The 22,102-nt window shown below is 44.4% G+C and overlaps 1 long non-coding RNA gene across 2 annotated transcripts in view; it reads right to left on the reverse strand.

Moving 5' to 3' along the window:
* LOC307192058 overlaps positions 1-22,102 on the reverse strand; it is a 42,483-nt gene that overhangs the window by 10,760 nt on the left and 9,621 nt on the right. For both annotated transcript variants that reach the window (XR_013829948.1, XR_013829949.1), the window contains exon 3: positions 19-83. This is a non-coding gene — a long non-coding RNA (uncharacterized lncRNA). The remainder of the gene's footprint in view (positions 1-18; positions 84-22,102) is intronic.

Raw genomic sequence — 22,102 nt, forward strand, 5'->3', positions numbered from 1 at the left:
GTATACCCTAATACTTACTGTGTGTGTCCCAATATTTGGCCACAAAGGATTGTCTCCAGACATACTGAAGTACACAGCCGCACCTGCAAGGCCAAGCAATACGGCTTTATTGGTTTTATTTATGGCAACCACACACACACACACCCCCCAAACCTACTGAGGAGACAAATGTTCCAATTGGCGAGTTTATTCTAAAATGCAAGCCATCAACTTGGAACAGGATCTAAAAGTCAAATCAAATACCTCCTTCTATTTTAAAGCAACTGTTCACAACACAGAAATATCTACTAGTTCCGCAGAATCTGTCAAACTTGCTTACTTACTATGGGTTCCATTTGTGTGGGATTTATTCAAATGTTGCTGAACAAAGACTTTTATCCTCAGATCATGAGATTAGAGTAACACAACTGTCACGAAGTTGTTGAATTCTTAAATATAGTTTCGTACCCAAGGACTATGAAGGCATGTTCAGCAAACACGTGCACTGCAGGGAGATCGCTGATTAACTGGCTATAGCTGCTATTATTCATTGGTAGGTAAATACCTGCTGTGAGGCCAACACTGGTAACTAATGAGAAAGCAGGAAAATGGTAAAAGGTGGCCTCAGTCCTCTGCAAATTAACACTTTTATATAACCATGAGGCAAGACAATTAAATGAAGATGCAGTGTTTATATGATCTTACAAAACCCTAGCCATTATACAAAACTTTAAAAAGACCTTGGACAATAAAACCGCTTGTGGTCTGCTATGTTCCTGATTCTCTGAATGCATGGATTTAAAAATTATTATTATAAGTCTTTGAATTATTACAACACATATATATTATTATATGTATCATTTTGTACATACTAAGCTATATCAATTAAGATATTAAAAATAAGAAATTTATGTCCATCTGTGGTCTTGCTTTGAAGTTTAGTCTTGCATTTACTGCAAAGATGGCTTTTATTCAAAGAATGTGATCAGATAAGGAAATGTTACACCACTTGTGAAGTCTGATAGTGACTGACAGTGCTAAATGCAGATATCTTATCTACACATTGGAGCAATTCCTTGAAGAATTTACTTGGAAAAATCCTTAGATTTTTTTCCTTCTTTCTGTATGTATCACTTGAAGCACTAAACCCACAAATATTTTAAAATACAAACTGTTCACTTATTCAAGTTTCCTTCCCCACTTCCAAAACTTCATTAAGTCCCCCACAGCAGAGAAGAATAAACTCAGACATGAGGACCTGGAGATACGACATCAGAATCAAGGGTAAAATTTTTTCAAGTCTATTCTATCTGAAAGTCCACATGAAATTTTTCATCTTACTCTATAATTTCAGTGTCTGACCTACGCTTACTGTTTTAAAAAAAGCTTTATTTCCTTCAAACTTTTTACTAAAGTGAAGCTTTAGGAGGATGTGCCACATTGTCTGGTGGCTTCTAATACTCCTTGACTTCTCCAGGATTCTGTACACTTCGTTGGAGACATATGTTATTAATATCAATTTCAATCTCCCACTGAGGTTACTAGTATTTCCATAAGATGAGTAAGTCCCTTTACTATTGCTGTTCAATATATATTTAGCACCTCCCAGGTGTTACTTAATGCATACGTCGTATAAAACACACTCCAAATGTGCGACCCAGAGCAAGAAACACAAGAAGGAGGAAGTGGCAATTACTGAGTTATTTTGCTTCTATTTCAATACCGAAAATTCTTTATGTCTGGGTAGGAAATATTACAAGGTGCAAATGGTGACTGAGCTTGGGTGTCCAGGGTGAGATTCCAGTATTTGTGAAACACTTTCACTTACTTTTGACGGCTAGTGTCTTATCAGGTAAACAGTGTGAATCATAAACAGTAGGTAACGTGAAAAGCTCAGCCCCTACTCCTTGTGCCATGATGTCATAACCACTTCTACTGGATGAAGTACTCAGAGAAGTGGGCGGATTTCTAGCAAGTCCTCAAACAGGTATCTAAGACGAACTTCTCCTGCGCCATTTATTTCAGCTGCTGTAGATCACGTCAATAAAGTGACCCGGCCCCCTTGTGCTGATACGCAAGGATACTTGAGGTTAACTTCTGTACCACAAATGCCTAAACCACATGACTTTCGGCTAAGTGTGCTGTGTTGCCCTTCCCATCTTCTATGAAATGATAGACTGGAGATTCTCCCTGACGCCTCATAATAAGCTTCTCTAAATTGTTGTTCACTCTGCAAACACGCTGCTGGTGGCAGGAGCAGCTCTGCTCTGTGCGGCCGGAGCTCAGACTCTGCGGACGACGTTCCTGCTTTACCAGCCCCCCCATGCGTCACGCTCTGCCCTGGGGAGGACCGGAGAGCAGCTGCGAGACTGGAGGGGAAGGAGGACTTCTTGCCCTGCCGGCATCGCCACAGCGTGCTTCTTCACCCCAGCAGCAACGGGGTGATGCCATCAGCAGTGGGTTCCACGCTGCTGTTTTTCCTAGCCTCGTGGGATTCCCTCGAAGATGCCAGCACCGGCCAGCCGCAGCTCCCCTCAGAGGTCTTAATCCCAGCTCTGCAGAGGCCCCCCAAGCTGCGGGGGGCAGCACCCTTTTCCACGGGTCTCTCTATAGTGAGCCATCGTGCGGCCCTCGCAGGCTTCAGCGGTGGCTCGCCTGGGCTCTCCTCTCAGCTCGTCCTGTTTCCCCACAGCCCTGAGATGAGCTGATCCTCTAGTCACTGCCTCTGTGATACCGACACGAGCCTTTGGCCCCTTCGGCTCTCTGCTACCTGATGCACAATTCTTCCTATTGAGCTCCCTCTGTCCCAGCCAGCCTCTGAGTGACACAGGGGACAGGGCCATGCGCGGCTCGCAGGCTGGGCCTGCACGGTCTCGGGAGCCCTTCAGCCCTGACGAGGGCTGTGTCCTTCCCGGGTGGCCCGTGTCTGGCTGCTGCAGGGTCTGTCCCAGCAGCACGGAAGCACTGCTTTGTCGTGCCCTTTGGCTGCAGAGCAGCTCACACTTCCTGCGTGTATTCTGGGCAGAGACGTTGCCTCTGGCTGTATTCTGGATGCTTCTGTTTACAGGAGTGAAGAGTGCCGAGTCCCCGACATCCACGGGAGGCCTTGAGAGTGGTGGCCTAACATGGTCACTTCAATCTTCCCGTCTCCACCTTCTCTCCAGTCGGCTCTGCTGGAAACGGAGCTTGGGGGTTGTCAGGGCTGAGTTATGTGCCCCCAGAATTCATATGTTGAAGTGCTAACACCCAGTTCCTCAGAATCTAACTGTACTTGGAGACGGGCCTCTGAAGAGGTGATTAAGGCAAATGAGGTCATATGGGTGGGCCCTGATCCTGTAAGACTGGTGTCCTTACAAGAGGAGATCAGGACAAAGACACTCACAGAGGGACACCCTGTGAGGACACGGGGAGGATGGAGTCCGTGTGCCGAGAGAGGCCTCAGGAGGAACTGGCCCTGCCCACACCTTGACCTTGACTTCTAGCCTCCAGAAGTGCGAGAGAATGAAGTTCTTTTGTTTAAACTGCTAGGTCTGTGGCGCTTTGCTGAGGCAGCCCGGGCACACTCCTGCAGGGGGTGTATCCTCACTTGCAAGGAGGGCAGGTCGGAGTCCCACAAGTCGGAGTTTCACCGTGAGCTGAAGGAGAAGGGGGTCTGGCTCACCAAGGCCTCCTGTTTGGCCTCAGGCAGGCTGCCTGTCTCCCACCAAGGGCGCCTCTGTCTTGACCAGGCACCTTAAGATGCGAGGGAGGTCCTGGCCCCAGATTGGAGAAGGGGGGCTGCAGCATGAGGGGGCAGAGGTGAGTAGGAGGGGCCGTCTCTCACTTGGCTTTCCCCCTCTTTCCTGCTCCTCGAGGTGGGTAGGATTTTCCCCAGGACATTTAGTTATTCCTATGGCTGGACTACGGGGGCCGCAGGACAGGTAAGACAAACAGACAACGTTTATAACCACCCTGCTGGTCTAGGGTCAGCAAGAAGCCACGCCATTAATTAATACGATCCCTTCTCAAGGAAGCCTTTTGACAGGACCAGTTTAAATACAGTCTTTTAGAATCCTTTTGACAATGCGCCATTTATCTTATGAGCTGAAATTTCTTTCTGTATTTTAGGACCAATCTAATGTTCTGATCAGTTCAAAGAAAGGAAGGACCTAGGGAAATAACTCCTGCCACGCGCAGGACGTTTCACAAGTGCAGCTGGAGAAAAGTGCCGTCGGTTAGCCCAAAGCCACGCTGGAGGAACACAAATAACAGCCCAGCTCTTCTGTCCATTAAGCTGTGGTATTAAGTAAGGCCAGCAGGTGTATATGAGAGAGAAGTGGGCCAACGGTTTCTTAAGGTCACTGAAAATACGGTGAATGTGAAGATGACTCGTGTGTGTGTGCGCGTGTGCACGCACGCACGCAAACACACGTGTGATTTACAGAGAACGTACAAGGCTGCAAGGTTTAACAGCCAGGAAGAGGGCCCTAGGCTGTGTGAGCTTCAACACAACCAAGAAGCAGAACACGAAGCCCTCCGTGCAGCAGAGTGGCTTCAACACCTGCAGCCCTGAGCCGTCGGCTCCAGCCGTGAAGCCTAACACTCTCTCTTCCCGGGCGCTGGTTTCTCCTCCGCTGGGCCACTCCTCTCCTCCTGCACCGGTGCCAGGCTCTTTGCCCACACAGCCTTCAGGGTTTCTTAGGATTCCCGGTAGGTATCAAGGTATTGTTCTTATTGTTTTTCATGGTCACGGTTTTCCCATTATCGTTAAATACTATTTTCCAGCTGGACCTTACTATCAACTTGTCTGGCTCCAGATAAAATGCTGTCGGCATTTTTAATGAGGATTGCATTAAAAAATGCCCGCATGCTTAAACTGACTTAGGAAGACTGTCATCTTTATGACGTGCCCTCAGCTGAGGTGGGGAGCCTTGTGAATCCTGAGGAACGATTACTAACGGCTAAGTCTCAATGAGGCAGAGCTAGCCTTCAAACCCGAGCCCTCGGTAAGCATTACCTCTAGAGAACCTGAGCGGCTTTCCTTTCACAAAGAGGGGGCCGGTTTATTCTCTCTCCACAGATGGAAGGAACGAAACTGTAATTTTCATGCCTGAAGCCCAGCTGCCCCTCAAATTTGTGTTGAGAGATCATACATTTCCCTTCATATTTAAGTCAAAGTTTGAGTGTTGCTACTTGTAGCAAGAAAAGCATGTTTACCTGTCACTTTCCTGCTCCTGACTCACAGCAGATTCTGGAACAGAGGTTCATCTTCCTTTAGCAGCCACCTTCCTTTCCCATGAATTCTTCAAAGTTCACGGTAGGCCACTAGGAAACTTGAATTGACTCCGAGATTAAGCCCATGAAAAGGTCACTGCATTGGCAGTAGAAGCCAGAATTACACAGCCCCTCTCCCAGCAGGCCTTGCTCCATCACACAGCACTTATAAGGATTTTCACCTGTTACTGATGGCCATTCTGACCCCTCACTCAGCACCGAGTTCCACAGCAAGCAGTAGGATGTGGGGCTTAACCCGTGGCTTACGGCACAGACAACCCAGACTGAACTTATTTAGAAATCAGCAGGGCAGTTCCTTTTGAGAAGTTGGCTGTAGCATTTCCCAGCAACTGTGGGTGGTGGGCAATACCCACATCATCCAAAATATGCCACCTTGCCAGTGGCTGTTCAAATCACACTCCCCACTGATCAGGGCCACCCTGCACGGACCGCTCCTGGGATGCTGGGCCTCAGGGTTTCCGTCAGGGGAGGAGAAGCAAGGAATGTTGAGACTTCACTCTTGGGGGATTATTCAAGAGAATCGGGAGCCTGGCTTTAGAAGATAAATGGAGCCTTGATGCTTAGGGAGAACCTTCCCGAAAGGTTCAGACTGGGAATGGGAGCCAGAGCTCTACCTGTTTACACACATAAAAAAAGAAAAGCCATTTAAAAGAAGACCCCCTACAATTTTACCCTGTCTGTGATTTGAAGGGAGCAAGAAGTGAAGAATATACTGAAGGAGACGTCTTCTCTGACCCACAGGGCCCAACCCCAGCTTTGTCTTAAAGCCCAGGCCGAGCGAGGTGTGGAAGGATAAGCCGGTGAGGTGGGCTCCCATCCCAGGGCAGCTGGCTTTCATTTTAGGGATGATTTTGGTGTGACTCCTCTAGGCAGAGATCAATAGCTCAAGTGACTGGCTTTCAAACTGGTTTAGCAATAGGACCCTTCCATCAAGTGCATGCCTTCTCTGCAAGAGTCTTAATAGAAGAAACTAGACACTGTGCTCAGACGGGTTTCCTCTCTCCCATCACTGGATAACAAGGAGCCATAAAGCATGCTGGCCTAGTTACTGCCTCACGAGTACTGCATTTTTTCTCTGCTCCGTGTGGCCACAATCCCAATGCAGACTTTTCTGAGGTGATGACGTCCTAAAAATTATGAATTTTCTCTCTCTAGATACAAAAGAAAGTAGGCTTCTAATATAAACACCTTGGGAAGAGAAGAACTAGCCTGAACTAGTAATTTCTCCCTCGTGAAGACTGACTACTTTAAAAAATAATAAACATTTCATTCACCACTTCCTATCCTAGCTATGCTTCTGTGCTTTACTTGAAGTGTTAAGTTAGCCAAAAAAAAAATTCCCTCCTTGGTCCTTGGAACATTTTGAGGCAGCTTGTAAGAAAACCAGACAATAAGATAACTGTTGTAATAAAACCCGTAAGCTCGGAGGAGTCAAGATGGCGCTGTGGGAGGACAAGGAGTTAGTGTCTCCCCACAACTAGGGCGCCTGCCGGCGCTGGTGCGGGACTCTGACGCCCGAGGAGACAGGAAGAACCCCAAGGTGAACAGGTAGGACGTGGAGAACTGAGGGTGGGGAGAAGTGGGGGACAGACAGGATTGGCGCCCCTGAGGCCGGGGAGTTCAGGAGAGGCAGGCGGGAGGGGCCCTCCAGGACCGGAGAGGAGCGGTGGGCGTTTGCCCCACCCACTCGGGCGCAGGAAGTCTGCTGGGCTCCCAGGAGAGGTCCCCGCACTCTGAGGCCAGGGGTGGGGGCAGGCCTGGGCCCTTCTGCTCCTTGAGCCTAAGCCCCGCCCCCCACAGCCCCCAGGGCCTTTTCCAGCTCTGTGGGTCCTGAGCATAGGCCCTGCCCACCACCCAAACCTCACCCTTGCTTAGGCCTTTTCCCCCCCTTTTAATTAATTTATTTATCTTTTCTCTCCTCCTCTTTTTTACTATTGTGATACTGTACCTTGCGGATGTTGATTCATCTACACTTTTATTTTTATATTCTTTCTAACATACCTGTTAGTTTCCTGGTCTAATTTTATTTTTTACTTTGTTATCGTTCTCTTTTTTTTTCTTTGCCACCCTGCGTGGCTTGGGGGAACTTGGTTCACGAGCCGGGGGTTGGGCCAAAGCTCCTGTGGTGGGAGCTCCGAGTCTGAACCACTGGACTAACAGAGGACCTCAGACCCCAGGGAATATTCATCGGAGTGAGGTCACACGGAGCTCCTCATCTCAGCGCCAAACATCCAGTAAGACCAGAACACAATCCCACTCATGAAAAAAAAAAGAGATGGCAAAAAAATATGTCACAGATGAAGGAGCAAGGTAAAAACCTACAAGACCAAATAAATGAAGAGGAAATAGGCAGTCTGCCTGAAAAAGTATTCAGAGTAATGCTAGTAAAGATGATCCAGACTCTCGGAAATAGAATGGAGCCATGGATTGAGAAAATACAAGAAATATTTAACAAAGATCTAGAAGAACTAAAGAACACACAAACAGAGATGAACAACACAATAACGGAAATGAAAAATATCTAGAAGGAATCAATAACAGAATAACTGAGGCAGAAGAAAGAATAAGTGAGCTGGAAGACAAGATGGTGGGAATAACTGCTGAGGAGCAGAATAAAGAAAAAAGACTGAAAAGAACTGAGGACAGTCTCAGAGAGCTCTGGGACAACACTAAACACACCAACATTCGAATTACAGGGGTCCCAGAAGAAGAAGAGAAAAAGAAAGGGTCTGAGAAAATATTTGAAGAGATTATAGTTGAAAACTTCCCTAACATGGGAAAGGAAATAGTCACCCAAGTACAGGAAGCACAGAGAGTCCCATGCAGGATAAACCCTAGGAAAAACACACCAAGACACATACTAATAAAACTAACAAAAATTAAATTCAACGAAAAAATATTAATATCAGCAAGGTAGAAACAAAAAATAACTTACAAAGGAATCCCCATAAGGTTATCAGCTGATTTTTTCAGTGGAAACGCTTCAGGCCAGAAAGGAGTGGCAGGATATACTTAAAGTGATGAAAGAGAAAAACCTACAACGAAGATTACTCTACCCAGCAAGGACCGCATTCAGATTCGATGGAGAAGTCAAAAACTTTTCACACAAGCAAAAGCTAAGAGAATTCAACACCACCAAACCAGCTTTACAACAAATGCTAAAGGGACTTCTCTAGGCAGGAAACACTAGAGAAAAAAAAGACCCACAAAAACAAACCCCCAAAAATTAATAAAATGGCAATAGGAACATACATGTTGATAATAACCTTGAATGTAAATGGATTAAATGCTCCAACCAAAAGACACAGACTGGCTGAATGGATACAAAAACAAGAGCCATATATATGCTGTCTACAAGAGACCCACTTCAGACCTAAGGACACATACAGACTGAAAGTGAAGGGATGGAAAAAGATATTCCAGGCAAATGGAAATCAAAAGAAAGCTGGAGTAGCAATACTCGTATCAGATAAAAAAGACTTTAAAATAAAGACTGTTACAAGAGATAAAGAAGGACACTACATAATGATCAAGGGATCAATCCAAGCAGAAGATATAACAATTATAAATGTTTATGCACCCAACATAGGAGCACCTCAATACATAAGGCAAATACTAACAGCCATAAAAGGGGAAATCGACAGTAACACAATAAGAGCAGGGGACTTTAACACCCCACTTACACCAATGGACAGATCATCCAAACAGAAAATAAATAAGGAAACACAACCTTTAAATGACACAATAGACCAGATAGATTTAATTGATATTTATACAACATTCCACCCAAAAGTGGCAGAATACACTTTCTTCTCCAGTGCACACCAAACATTCTCCAGGATAGACCACATCTTGGGTTACAAATCAAGCCTCGGAAAATTTAAGAAAATTGAAATCATATCAAGCATTTTTTCTGACCACAACGCTTGAGACTGGAAATCAATTACAGGAAAAAAACTGTAAAAAACACAAATACATGGAGGCTAAACAGAGCGCTACTAAATAACCAAGAGATCACTGAAGAACTCAAAGAAGAAATTTAAAAAATACATAGAAACAAATGACAATGAAAGCATGATGACCCAAAACTTATGGGACACAGCAAAAGCAGTTCTAAGAGGGAAGTTTATAGCAATTCAATCTCACCTCAAGAAACAAGAAAAATCTCAAATACACAATCTAACTCTACACTTAAAACAACTAGAGAAAGAAGAACAAAGAAAACCCAAAGTCAGTAGAAGGAAAGAAATCATAAAGATCAGAGCAGAAATAAATGAAATAGAAATGAAGAAAATGATAGCAAAGATCAATAAAACTAAAAGCTGGTTCTTTGAGAAGATAAACAAAATTGATAAACCCTTAGCCAGACTTATCAAGAAAAACAGGGAGAGGATGCAAATCAATAAAATTAGAAATGAAAAAGGAGAAATCACAACTGACACTGCAGAAATACAAAGGATTATAAGAGACTACTACAAACAACTATATGCCAATAAAATGGACAACCGTGAAGAAATGGACAAATTCTTGGAAAGGTACAATTATCCAAGACTGAACCAGGAAGAATTAGAAAATATAAACAGACCTATCACAAGTAATGAAATTGAAACCATAATTTAAAATCTTCCAACAAACAAGTCCAGGACCAGATGGCTTCACAGGCGAATTCTGTCAAACATTTAGAGAAGAGCTAACACCGATCCTTCTCAAACTCTTCCAAAAAATTGCAGAGGAAGAAACACTCCCAAATTCATTCTACGAAGCCACCATCACCCTGATACCAAAACCAGAAAAAGATATCACAAAGAAAGAAAATTATAGACCAATATCACTGATCAACATAGATGCAAAAATCCTCAACAAAATACAAGCAAACAGCATCCAACAGAACATTAAAAGGATCATACACCATGATCAAGTGGGATTTATCCCAGGGATGCAAGGATTCTTCAACATACGGAAATCAATCAGTGTGACAAAACACATTAACAAATTAAGGAACAAAAACCATATGATCATCTCAATAGATGCAGAGAAAGCTTTTGACAAAATTCAACACCCATTTATGATAAAAACTCTCCAGGAAAATGGGCACAGAGGGAACCTACCTCAACATAATAAAGGCCATATATGGCAAACGCACAACAAGCATCATACTCAATAGTGAATACTGAAAGCATTTCCACTAAGATCAGAAACAAGACAAGGATGTGCACTCTCTCCACTCTTATTCAACATAGTTTTGGAAGTCCTAGCCACCACAATCAGAGAAGAAAAAGAAACAAAAGGAATACAAATTGGAAAAGAAGAAGTAACATTGTCACTATTTGCCAATGACATGATACTATACACAGAAAATCCTAAAGATGCCACCAGAAAACTACTAGAACTAATCAATTACTTTGGTAAAGTTGCAGGATACAAAATTAATGCACAGAAATCTCTGGCATTCCTATACACCAACAACGAAAAATCAGAAAGAGAAATTAAGGAAACACTCCCATTTACCACTGCAACAAAAAGAATAAAATATCTAGGAATAAACCTGCCTAAGGAGGCGAAAGACTTGTACTGAGAAAACTACAAAACACTGATGAAAGAAATCAAAGATGACGTAAACAGATGGAGAGATATACCACGTTCTTTGACTGGAAGAATCAATATTGTGAAAATGACTATACTACCCAAAGCAATCTACAGACTCATTGCAATCCCTATCAAACTACCAATGGCATTCTTCACAGAATTAGACTAAAAAAATTTATAATTCGTATGGAAACACAAAAGACCCTGAATAGCCAAAGCAATCTTGAGAAAGAAAAATGGAGTTGGAGGAATCAGGGTCCCTGACTTCAAACTATACCACAAAGCTACAGTAATCCAGACAGTATGGGACTGGCACAAAAACAGAAATATAGACCAATGGTATAGGATAGAATGCCCAGAGATAAACCCACGTACATATGGGCACCTAATTTACGACAAAGGAGGCAGGAACATACAATGGAGAAAAGACAGCCTCTTTAGTAAGTGGTGCTGGGAAAACTGGACAGCTACATGTAAAAGAATGAAATTAGAACACTACCTAACACCATACACACACACACACACACACAAACTCTAAATGGATTAAAGACCTAAATGTAAGACCAGACACTTTTCTTAAAGGAAAACAAAGGAAAAACACCGTTTGACATGAACCACAGCAAGATCTTTTCTGACCCACCTCTGAGAGTAACAGAAATAAAAACAAAAATAAACAAATGGGACTTAATTAAACTTAAAACCTTTTGCACAGCAAAGAAAACCATAAACAAGACAAAAGGACAACCCTCAGAATGGGAGAAAATATTTACAAATGAAACAACAGTCAAAGGATTAATCTCCAAAATATACAAACAGCTCATGGACCTCAATATCAAAAAAGCAAACAACCCAGTTAAAAGATCGGTGGGAGACCTAAATAGACATTTCACCAAGGAAGACATACAGATGACCAAGAAGCACATGAAAAGATGCTCAACATGACTAATTATTAGAGAAATGCAAATCAAGACTACAATGGGGTTTCCCCTCACGCCAGTCAGAATGGCCATTATCAAAAAATCTAGAAACAATAAATGCTGGAAAGGGTGTGGTGAAAAGGGAACCCTCCTGCACTGTTGGTGGGAATGTAAATTGATACAACCACTATGGAGAACAGTATGGAGGTTCCTTACAAAACTAAAAACAGAACTACCATGTGACCCAGCAATCCCACTACTGGGCATATACCCTGAGAAAACCATAATTCAAAGAGAGTCATGTACCACAATGTTCGTTGCAGCACTATTTACAATAGCCAGGACACGGAAGCAACCTAAGTGTCCATCGACAGATGAATGGATAAAGAAGATGTGCCACATATATACAATGGAATATTACTCAGCCATAAAAAGAAATTCGAGTTATTTGTAGTGAGGTGGATGGACCTAGACACTGTCATACAGAGTGAAGTAAGCCAGAAAGAGGAAAACAAATACCGTACGCTAACACATATATATGGAATCTAAGAAAAAATAGGTTCTGAAGAACCTAGGGGCAGGACAGGAATAGAGATGCAGATGTAGAGAATGGACTTGAGGACACGGGGAGGGGGAGGGGTAAGCTGGGACAAAGTGAGAGAGTGGCATGGACATATATACACTACCAAATGTGAAATAGCTAGTGGGAAGCAGCCGCATAGCACAGGGAGATCAGCTGGGTGCTCTGCGATGACCTCGAGGGGTGGGATAGGGAGGGTGGGAGGGAGGCTCAAGAGGGAGGGAATATGGGGATGTATGCATGCATATGGCTGATTCACTTTGTTGTACAACAGAAACTAACACAGCATTGTGAAGCAATTATACTCCAATAAAGATGTATTAAAAATACTTTTGTTTTTAAGCACATATTTATATAAGTCGGGTTGTATATCCTAGAAAGTTACAGAGCAAGACATAAAGGGTACTTATCTTTATGTGTTAGGGTTATAGGCGACTTTTTATCTTAACTTTTAAAATATCTTCTAACACTCTTGCAGTGATTACAATCAGAAACAAAGATGTCTGTAATTTTAAGAGCTATATAAGCTGGAGACAGAGCTCACTTCTATGAGGCAGAAAGCTTCCTTATGTATTTGAAATAGACTGATTTAGCAACGATATCTGGCCCCATAATAAGAAAAGAAGCCAAATGTTCCTCTTAGAAGTTTGGCTGGAAAAGCAATGCTTTTTTCCTGACGATTGCCCCCCGTGATTTACTGAAGTAATAAAGGCTTGTTGTAGAAAATTCCAACGAAGTGTGTTTTATTTTCTTTCACAGGGTGATCCAAGCAAGGCATGTGGCTCACCATCTGTCTGCTTCGGGCACTGGGGCTTCCAGGGAAAGGGGGAGGAGGGAGCTTTTTCTGTTCCTTATCCTCGCCTGTGCAGCCTTGTTGATGGGTAGACAGTACTATGTGTGATGAATTATTCATGGCAGAAGCTGTGCAACCATAAATATTCAAGGGGATACATCTGGTTTCCCTAATGCTCTATGTAGGGCAGAAAAAGTACTTTTTCATGGAGTAAAACAACTTGTCAACCCCAAATCTCTTCTTGCCTGGGCCCAAGATCTGCAGGAGAAGAGAATCTTCTGACACTTCACATGAAAGTCCAGCTGAGACACATCAGTGTGTGAGTACACCTGCAGGATTTCACCTGGATAAGATGATGCTAACAAACAATTTCAGCCATGCTCCCCTTAGCAGATTCAAGGCTGTTCTTAGGGTTTGGGGTGGGAAGGGGAAATCTCCCCACAACATTCTTATATAGTGAAATATAGCCTTTAAGACAACAGTTGAAGCCTTCGAAGAAGATAAAGGAGAAGAAAGTGTCCCCAGAGGGGTTTGCAGTTAGAGGAGAGCATCTGGCTGTTGCACGGGGCACTGGAGTCCCAGTAGGACACTGATAAGACTACCTCCTCCCACACTTCTCCTCCCCGGGAAGAGAATGCAAATTGTCCCGATGTCAGTGCGCCCACCTGCAGAAGGAGAAGGGGTTTCCAAGGAACAGTTTGAAGGAAAGCAAGCTTAGGGTAGATGAGACATGCTCCTTGCTGCATCTGCTTCAGGAAAGTCCTCTGATGGATGCTCTCCGAGGAACACTTAGCAATACTGTTCCTCAGCATATGACCTTCCATCATAACCCTTACAGATGGAAGAAACCTGCCCTTTTTCAAGGTGTTTAATAAAACCCTAATTCCAAGGAATGTTAATAGCTGCTATGCGAACAGAAGTGTTCCGCATCTATAGCCAAATAAGTTTAGGAAATATTGAGTAAAATGACACTTTTAAGTTTCTAGAAAAAAAAAAACCAAACCTGTGGAAGCCTACACTGTGAACTTCTGAGATTCTGTAAGGGATTTCTCCCCTAGGGAACATTTGGAACGTCTGGAGACAGCTTTTTCATTAAAAATGGGGGCTTGTCGGGGGAAGGGGTGTTCTACTGACACCTAGTGGGCAGAGTTCAGGACGCTGGTGGCATTCTACAATGTGCAGGACCACCCCCAACAAGGAATTATTGGGCCCCAAAGGTAAACCGTGCTGAGGTTGAGAAACGCCGGCCTAAACTACTGAGAGGTAACTCCGCCCTTCCCTCGCAGAGCTTCTCAGTGGACCAGTTCGTCCTGTGACACACAGGCGAGGAAACACACCTGGGCTCTACAGCGATGAGAACACACTAGGCTGGATGTGAGGCCCTGGATATGAGGTCTGCACCCCCCAAGACCACTGAGGAGTCACCTGCAGCCATGGACCATGACAGTCCACATAAGCTCCTCTCTGGGACCCTTCTCCACGCCTCTGAACACTGGCAAGTCTCTCTCATAACACTCATCTCAGCAGACTGTGAGTTTTTTGTTTTGTTTTTTTTTGCGGTACGCGGGCCTCTCACTGTTGTGGCCTCTCCCGTTGAGGAGCACAGGCTCCGGACGCGCAGGCTCAGCGGCCATGGCTCACGGGCCCAGCGGCTCCGCGGCATGTGGGATCTTCCCGGACCAGGGCACGAACCCGTGTTCCCTGCATCGGCAGGCGGACCCTCAGCCACTGCGCCGCCAGGGAAGCCCGACTGTGAGTTTTTTTAAGAGAGGCAGCCTCTGCTCCCTCCATCTTGCTAACATCCAGCACATGGTTCATCTTCAAATATTTGAATGAGAACATGAGCATTGAAGGATTTGGAAAAGGCACAGCAATGAATTCCAGTTAAACCTAACAGGTGTCTAAGTAGATGTTACTGGTTGTGGAATACATGAGAGCTTATAAATCAGTGCCCCCTGCCCCCAAAACCGCAAAATCTCAACCTGGAGGTAAGTGACGGTAATTGAGGAGGTAGGAATTTCTGTGTGCTGAAGAGATTAGAAAGAGAGAGTGAAATGAGATTTATGCCAGGCTCCCAGGGTGAGGGAGGGGAAGGCATTCCAGGGTGAAAGGTGTGAGGAGGACAGGTCCGCAGTACAGACGAGCGGGAGGCCAGCACATCAGCCCATGGTAGGAATGACGCATTTTACAGAGGACCTTAGTAGATAAAAACGGGGGGAAAGGCAGAGGACTACTCAGCCCTAGCTGATAGCAAACTACTTTTAGCTAAGACTTTTTAAAACACTGGAATATTCATGACATAAGAATACAAAAAAGTGTTGACAGGACTTCCTTTTATGAGACTGGACTGTCCTATGGAGCAGCTCTGAATTGATGAATATAAATAGGAGATGTTTTAATGGTGTTTTAATCCTTTGCTTCTATCCCAGGTTATTTTGAAGCTGATTAATTACATATGCAATTATGGTAAGCGTATACAAAGGCAACACTTCTCGCTTACCACTGAGTGGTATTGGAGTTTTAGACTCAAAAATTCAATTGAGTTTGAAACATTCATTTTAAACCTTTTAATCTGCCTTCAGCTGATGCATCTGAAGTCACAGACAAAACTCTGAACTTCAATTAATGTAGTCAATGATCTTTGTCTACTCGTTGGGCAAAGTTTTCACTTATTTTTAATGTCCAAGGGGAAAACATGCAAATGAATATTATTAAAAGTTACCCCAAAATGAAAGTTCTGTTATAGGACAAAGATGCTTAAAGGCAGCTACTGAACTGCCCCACTGATGAAGAAAACGTATTAACTAATGACAACCAAATGACAAAGTATTAATTTTGATCAGCTCACTAAGTCATATGGTACAACCCCAGTTATGCTTAATACTTTTCCTCCCTCCCTCCCTCCTCCCTCCCATCCCCTTCCTTTCTTTGCCTAGGATAGCAGATCTCACTGTGTTCTGGAGGCAGCCTTGGGCAGTCACCAATGAAAGGTGCGTAATGCAGATGAAGACAATGAAGGCCCTGCATACAGATTCCTGATGGAGAGACCTCATGCCCAAGGGCGGCCAGAGCACCAGGTCCAGGAACTGCTTCCCTGTGGCAGCGAGGCAGCCACGAGTGCCCACCTCATTCTCAGACCGAAGATGAGAGAAGGACTGTAAACTGTTACTCGATCTGCCAGATACTTTCCGGCAAGGGACCCTCCAGAGCCTGCTGCTTGTCATACGGGCTATGAGCCAGCGATGGCTTTTCCATTTGTAAATGTTCACACCTTACAGGCTTCTGTAGGTACCTACCCAGTACTCTCAGTTTTGCCCCTTGGTCCATGAAGCCTTTAATATTTACTATCTGGCCCTTCAGAAAAAGTTTGCCAGCCTTACTCTAGAGGGCTGTCTTATTATACGAAAGTGTCACAAGATGGTTAAAGGCTGATGGCACAGTTAAACCATAACCTTGGGGTTATCTCATCTACCAGAGGGAAACCAAAAATAGGAACAGAGACTCCTTAAACTAGACACAGACACCGTGGTCACATGGGCTGCAGGCAATCAGAATATGGACAAGGGTCAGAGTGGCGTTTCCGCTAGAGTGTAAACAAGGTTATCATGTGCTGGTTCACTGTTATAACTCCAGTGCTTGGAACAGTGCCCAGCACTTAGCAGCAGCTCAATAAACGTGTTAATGAATAAATGGCAGCCAGACACCTATTCCCCTCAGCAACATCCTGCAGGAACTTTATGGCATGAGTAAGCAGGTGTAGAATTAAAATGTACAAGGACATATAGCATTTAAGGTCAGCCCATAAAGTCAGATGTGCTCAAAATATCACTTTAATTACAGTTCAGATCATCTTTCCTCTGGGTGGGCGGTTCCCTTCAATTGCCAGACTACAGTGTGATTCTAGACTTTTACCTAGCACCATAAGAAGGGGAATGAACCTGCCAATCTGGTCTCAGCCAGGGTCCCCGTGGTGATCAGTGAGACACCCGATCCTGGGTGTGCCGCAGCCCTTCCCCCTCCTCTGACATGCTTGGACGGACAGCCGCATTCCTTTCCACCTAGATCTGCAGGTTTCAGCCACAGCTACAAGGTCACATGGCCTGGAAGACTTTAAAAAAATACTGATGCCTGACCCTGTTCCTCTGAGTTCACCTGGTCTTGGGTGTGAATTTATTTTTATTGAGGTGAAATTCACATAACAGAACCACTCAGCAACACCCAGTGCAAGCGTCCCCCTCATCTAGTTCCAAAACATTTTCATCTCCCCAAAATAAAACCTTGTACCCATTAAGTGGTTAATCTCCATTTCCCTGCCCTCCGGCAACCAATCTACTTTCTGCTTCTAAGGATTTACCGATTCTGCACATTTCTTATAAATGGAATTATACAATATGTGACTTTTTTGCCTAGCTTCTTTCACTTTTAGCATGTTTTTGAGGTTCATCCCTGTTGTATTATGTATCAGTACTTCATTCCTTTACATGGGTGAATAGTATTCCAGTGTGTGTGTATATTATAATTTGTTTACCCATCTGTCTGTTGATGGGCATCTGGGTTGTTTCCATCCTTCAGCCATTGTGAATAGTGTTGCCCTGAACATCCAATTACAAGTATTTGTCTGAGTGCCCATTTTCAGTTCCTTGAGGTACATACACAGGAGTGGAATTGCTGAGTCACATGGTAATCTTATGTTTAACTTTCTGAGGAACAGCTAAACTTTCCACAAGGATGAGCTATTTTACCCTCTCACCAGCAATGTGTAAGCGCTCCTATTTCTCCACATCCTTACCAGGACTTATTTTCTGTTTTGTTGTTTCTTCTTCTTGTTGCTGTTTTATTCTAGCCAACCTAGTACGTGAGAAGTGGTATCTCGTATGTCACTGTGGTTTTGATTTCCATTTATCTAGTGCCTTGGGATGTGGAGCATCCTTTCACGTGCTTATTGGCCATTTGTACATCTTCTTTGGAGAAATGCCTCTTAAGTCCTTTGCCAATTTTTTTTTTTTTTTTTTTGTGGTACAAGGGCCTCTCACTGTTTTGGCCTCTCCCGTTGCGGAGCACAGGCTCCGGACGCACAGGCCCAGCCGCTCCGCGGCATATGGGATCCTCCCAGGCCGGGGCACGAACCCGTATCCGCTGCATTGGCAGGCGGACTCTGAACCACTGCGCCACCAGGGAAACCCCTTAAGTCCTTTGCCAATTTTTAAATTGGGTTGTCTTTTTGTTGTGAGTTGCAACACTTCTTTATATATTCTGCATATTAGATCCTTTTCAGATATATGATTTGCAAATATCTCCGAATCTGTAGGCTGTCTTTTCACTTTCTTTTTTTATATATTTATTTATTTATTTATGGCTGCATTGGGCCTTTGTTGCTGTGTGTAGGCTTTCACTAGTGGTGGTGGGTGGGGGCTACTCTTCGTTGTGGTGCGCAGGCTTCTCATTGCGGTGGCTTCTCTTGCTGTGGAGCACGGGCTCTAGGCGCGTGGGCTTCGGCAGTTGTGGCACACGGGCTCAGTAGTTGTGGCTTGCGGGCTCTAGAGCGCAGGCTCAGTTGTGGTGCATGGGCTTAGTTGCTCCGTGGCATGTGGGATCTTCCCAGACCAGGACTCGAATCTGTGTCCCCTGCATTGGCAGGCAGATTCTTAACCACTGTGCCACCAGGGAAGTCCTTCATTTTCTTGATAATGCCCTTTTCTACACAAAAGTTTTTAATTTTAATTAAGTCCAATTTATCTATTTTTGCTTTCATCATTTGTGCTTTTGGTGTCATATCTAAGAATGTCATAAAGATTTACCCCGTGTTTTATTCTGACTTTCATACTTTTAGCTCTTATATTAGTATTTAGGTTTTTGATCCATTTTTAGTTAAGTTTTGTATATTATGTGAGGTATGGCTGAGATTATTTTTGCATGTGGACATCCCATTGTCCTCGCAGCTTGGACACTGATTTTTATAAAGCTCCTCCAAGGAGGTTCTTATATGCAGCCAGACAAAAGCATCACTCAGCAATTCCACTACCCACTAGCTGCACCACCCACTAGCTGCGCTACCCAGCGATGCCTGCTGCCTGTCCCCCACTCATGGGGTTTAGCCAGGAATCTGATGGGTACATTCCTCTCACTTCTACCTCTACAACTTGTAGTCTTCCTCCCACCTCTGCCCCCATCATGGAAGAATTTTTCTAGTCTGGGGACGCAGAAGTTCTGGGCTAAGCTTCTGGCAACCTGTTCACACTCAGTGCCTATGGAGTTTAGGCCTCTGGAAACAAGCCTGGAAGACCTGGGGGCTCTGTCTGCTTTCAGTCTAAACGCATTTTTCCCTCTGAGGCAATGAGCATGGGTTTGGCTCAGGCTCCTGCTGCTTCTGAGGCTGTCATTCGCTAAACAACTTCTTCATCAGACCCGTAGGCCATGGCTTCTGACCTAGACCACCGCCTGGCATCACTTGCTATGTTCTCTGGTCACAGTATGTGAGTTTCACCATTCAGATGGGTTTCCTCCAATTACCTACAAATGAGTTCCCCTTGCTACACAGGTTCCAAGTCCCCAGTCTGAATTTGCAAAGAATTGATTTATAAGAAGATTATATGATATTAACATTATGTTTTATAGTTTCAAAATACATTACAGTTCCCTTCCACACTCTCATTTCAGAATTGTGGTAGGTATAGCAGGTGCGGGTTCCATTTTGCAGAAAGGAAATGTGATTCTGACGATGCATTAGACCTGGGCTGTGCTCTTCCTGTTTTGTGACTGGAAGCACAAGAGGAAGCCTGGGAAAGAGCTTTGGATCCGAAGGATCCACTAGTCCACGTGTTTACTAGGTTTGGAGCGGCGTGAATGTGAGATGGCGCTGAAAGAACAGGAGTGCACCTCCACGCAGAGGGAGCTCTGCCTGCAGAAGGAGCGTGGGGTAGGGAGCAGATGGGCAGCACCTGGTACCTCGGGTTATCTTTGACTGTGACCTCTGTTAACGGAGCCATCGCCTTATTCCCATGTGCAGACAGACACTCAGTCTAAAAAGCTCTACTTGTTTTGCAGCTCTGAGATTCCATCGCTGCCTGCCTTGTCCTCCAATTATCCACGACCTCATGCTCAACTGAACACGAGCATTGCCCAATGCGTCTGCCTTGGTGTTTACACTACTGTAGTAACTAGAGAGTTCTAGATTCACGTTCCAAGTTCCTAATCCAGTGCCACATTTAGTGAGGGACTGCAGACTGCATTTATAATTATTCAGTCTTCGGTCTGCCTTCTCTTTGGGCTCACTTACCCTGTGAAACCAGTCTATTTTTGCTTTCCGCTAAAGAATAAAGGGCTTCTCTCACCACTGGATGGGAAATTGACAATATCAATTATTCCTGTGGCCATTCAGGGCTCAATGACATTTCTGGGAACTGCTGCTCAACCCTGAGGGAGCAATTAAAATTCTAGAGGGGCATCTACTTGGTGCTGGAGAAACTGAAACAGACTCGCCCCCATTCTCTTAGGAGAAGGTGGCATCCTCCATCGGGGTGAGGGCAAGGGAGGAAGAAACATGCCTCGGAGTCTGCTCAAGTGGCTCAGATAGGCTCAATTCAACAGACTTTACCGAGTGAGAATCCTCTAACTTCAGAAGTGTGGTCTCTTTGTAAAAATGCTACCAACTTTAGGGCATAGCCGTTTTTGCTGAACCTTTGTGGGGACTGCCTTTAAGTCCCCCTGTCCCTCTGCCCAACCCTGCTTCCCTCCCTCCCCTACAAGGACTGATTCTGGGGGCACATCCCAGTGAATGCCCTGCATGCTCACCTCCATCCCAGAGTCTGTGCCCAGAGAACTCCAACTGTGGCACTTGCGTGCAAGCCGTAAAGAAACTTTCATTTGTCTGTGAGAAAGCATGTAAGAATGTTCCCTGCATACGAGGATGTTAATTCACTTGGGAATAGTGAAAAACTGGAAAAAATCTGACTGCCAGTAGGGGAATGGATAAATAAATTGTGGGAGAGTCACTGAAGCGAACATGTCATAGCGATTCAAATGCATAAGCTTGTTCTGTGTTGGACAATGTGACACAACCTTACGCATGCTGCTGAGGGAGACAAGCTGCAGGAAGCCACTCTCATTGTGCTGTTCATGTGAATTATCAATACACAAAACTATACCCTAACAGAACACACATATTTAAAATACCTGAAGCAACTATGGCATAATATTGACATTTATTGAATCTGGGTAACTAAAATCTCTGTGGAGTATGGATGCTTGTTTTACTATTTTTATTGTCTATTAATTTTTCTCGCTTAAAGTCCAGGCCCTTTATGTACAGTTGGCCCTTGAACAACATGGGTTTGAACCACACGGGGTCCACTTACACGTGGACTTTTTTCAATAGTAAATACTACAGCACTACGTGATCTGAGGTTGGTTGAACTGGTACATGACGAACTGCGGATACTAAGGACCTGCTGATGTGGACTTTTTTCAATAGTAAATACTACAGCACTACGTGATCTGAGGTTGGTTGAACTGGTACATGTGGAACTGCAGATACTAAGGACCTGCTGATGTGGACTTTTTTCAATAGTAAATACTACAGCACTACGTGATCTGAGGTTGGTTGAACTGGTACATGCGGAACTGCGGATACTAAGGACCTGCTGATGTGGACTTTTTTCAATAGTAAATACTACAGCACTACGTGATCTGAGGTTGGTTGAACTGGTACATGCGGAACTGCGGATACTAAGGACCTGCTGATGTGGACTTTTTTCAATAGTAAGTACTACAGCACTACGTGATCTGAGGTTGGTTGGACTGGTACATGCGGAACTGTGGACACTAAGGACCTGCTGATATTTAAGGCTGACTGTAGTTCTACACGGATTTTTGACAGCTGGGAGGTTGGTGCTCCTAACCCGTGTGCTGTTCTAGGGTCAACTGTGGTCCCAAAGCATGCAGCTGCTCTGCCATCCGTCTGTATCTCTTGCCACT

This window comes from Stenella coeruleoalba (assembly GCF_951394435.1).
Source record: "Stenella coeruleoalba genome assembly, chromosome: 9".
In the NCBI taxonomy this organism is placed as follows: Eukaryota; Metazoa; Chordata; class Mammalia; order Artiodactyla; family Delphinidae; genus Stenella; species Stenella coeruleoalba.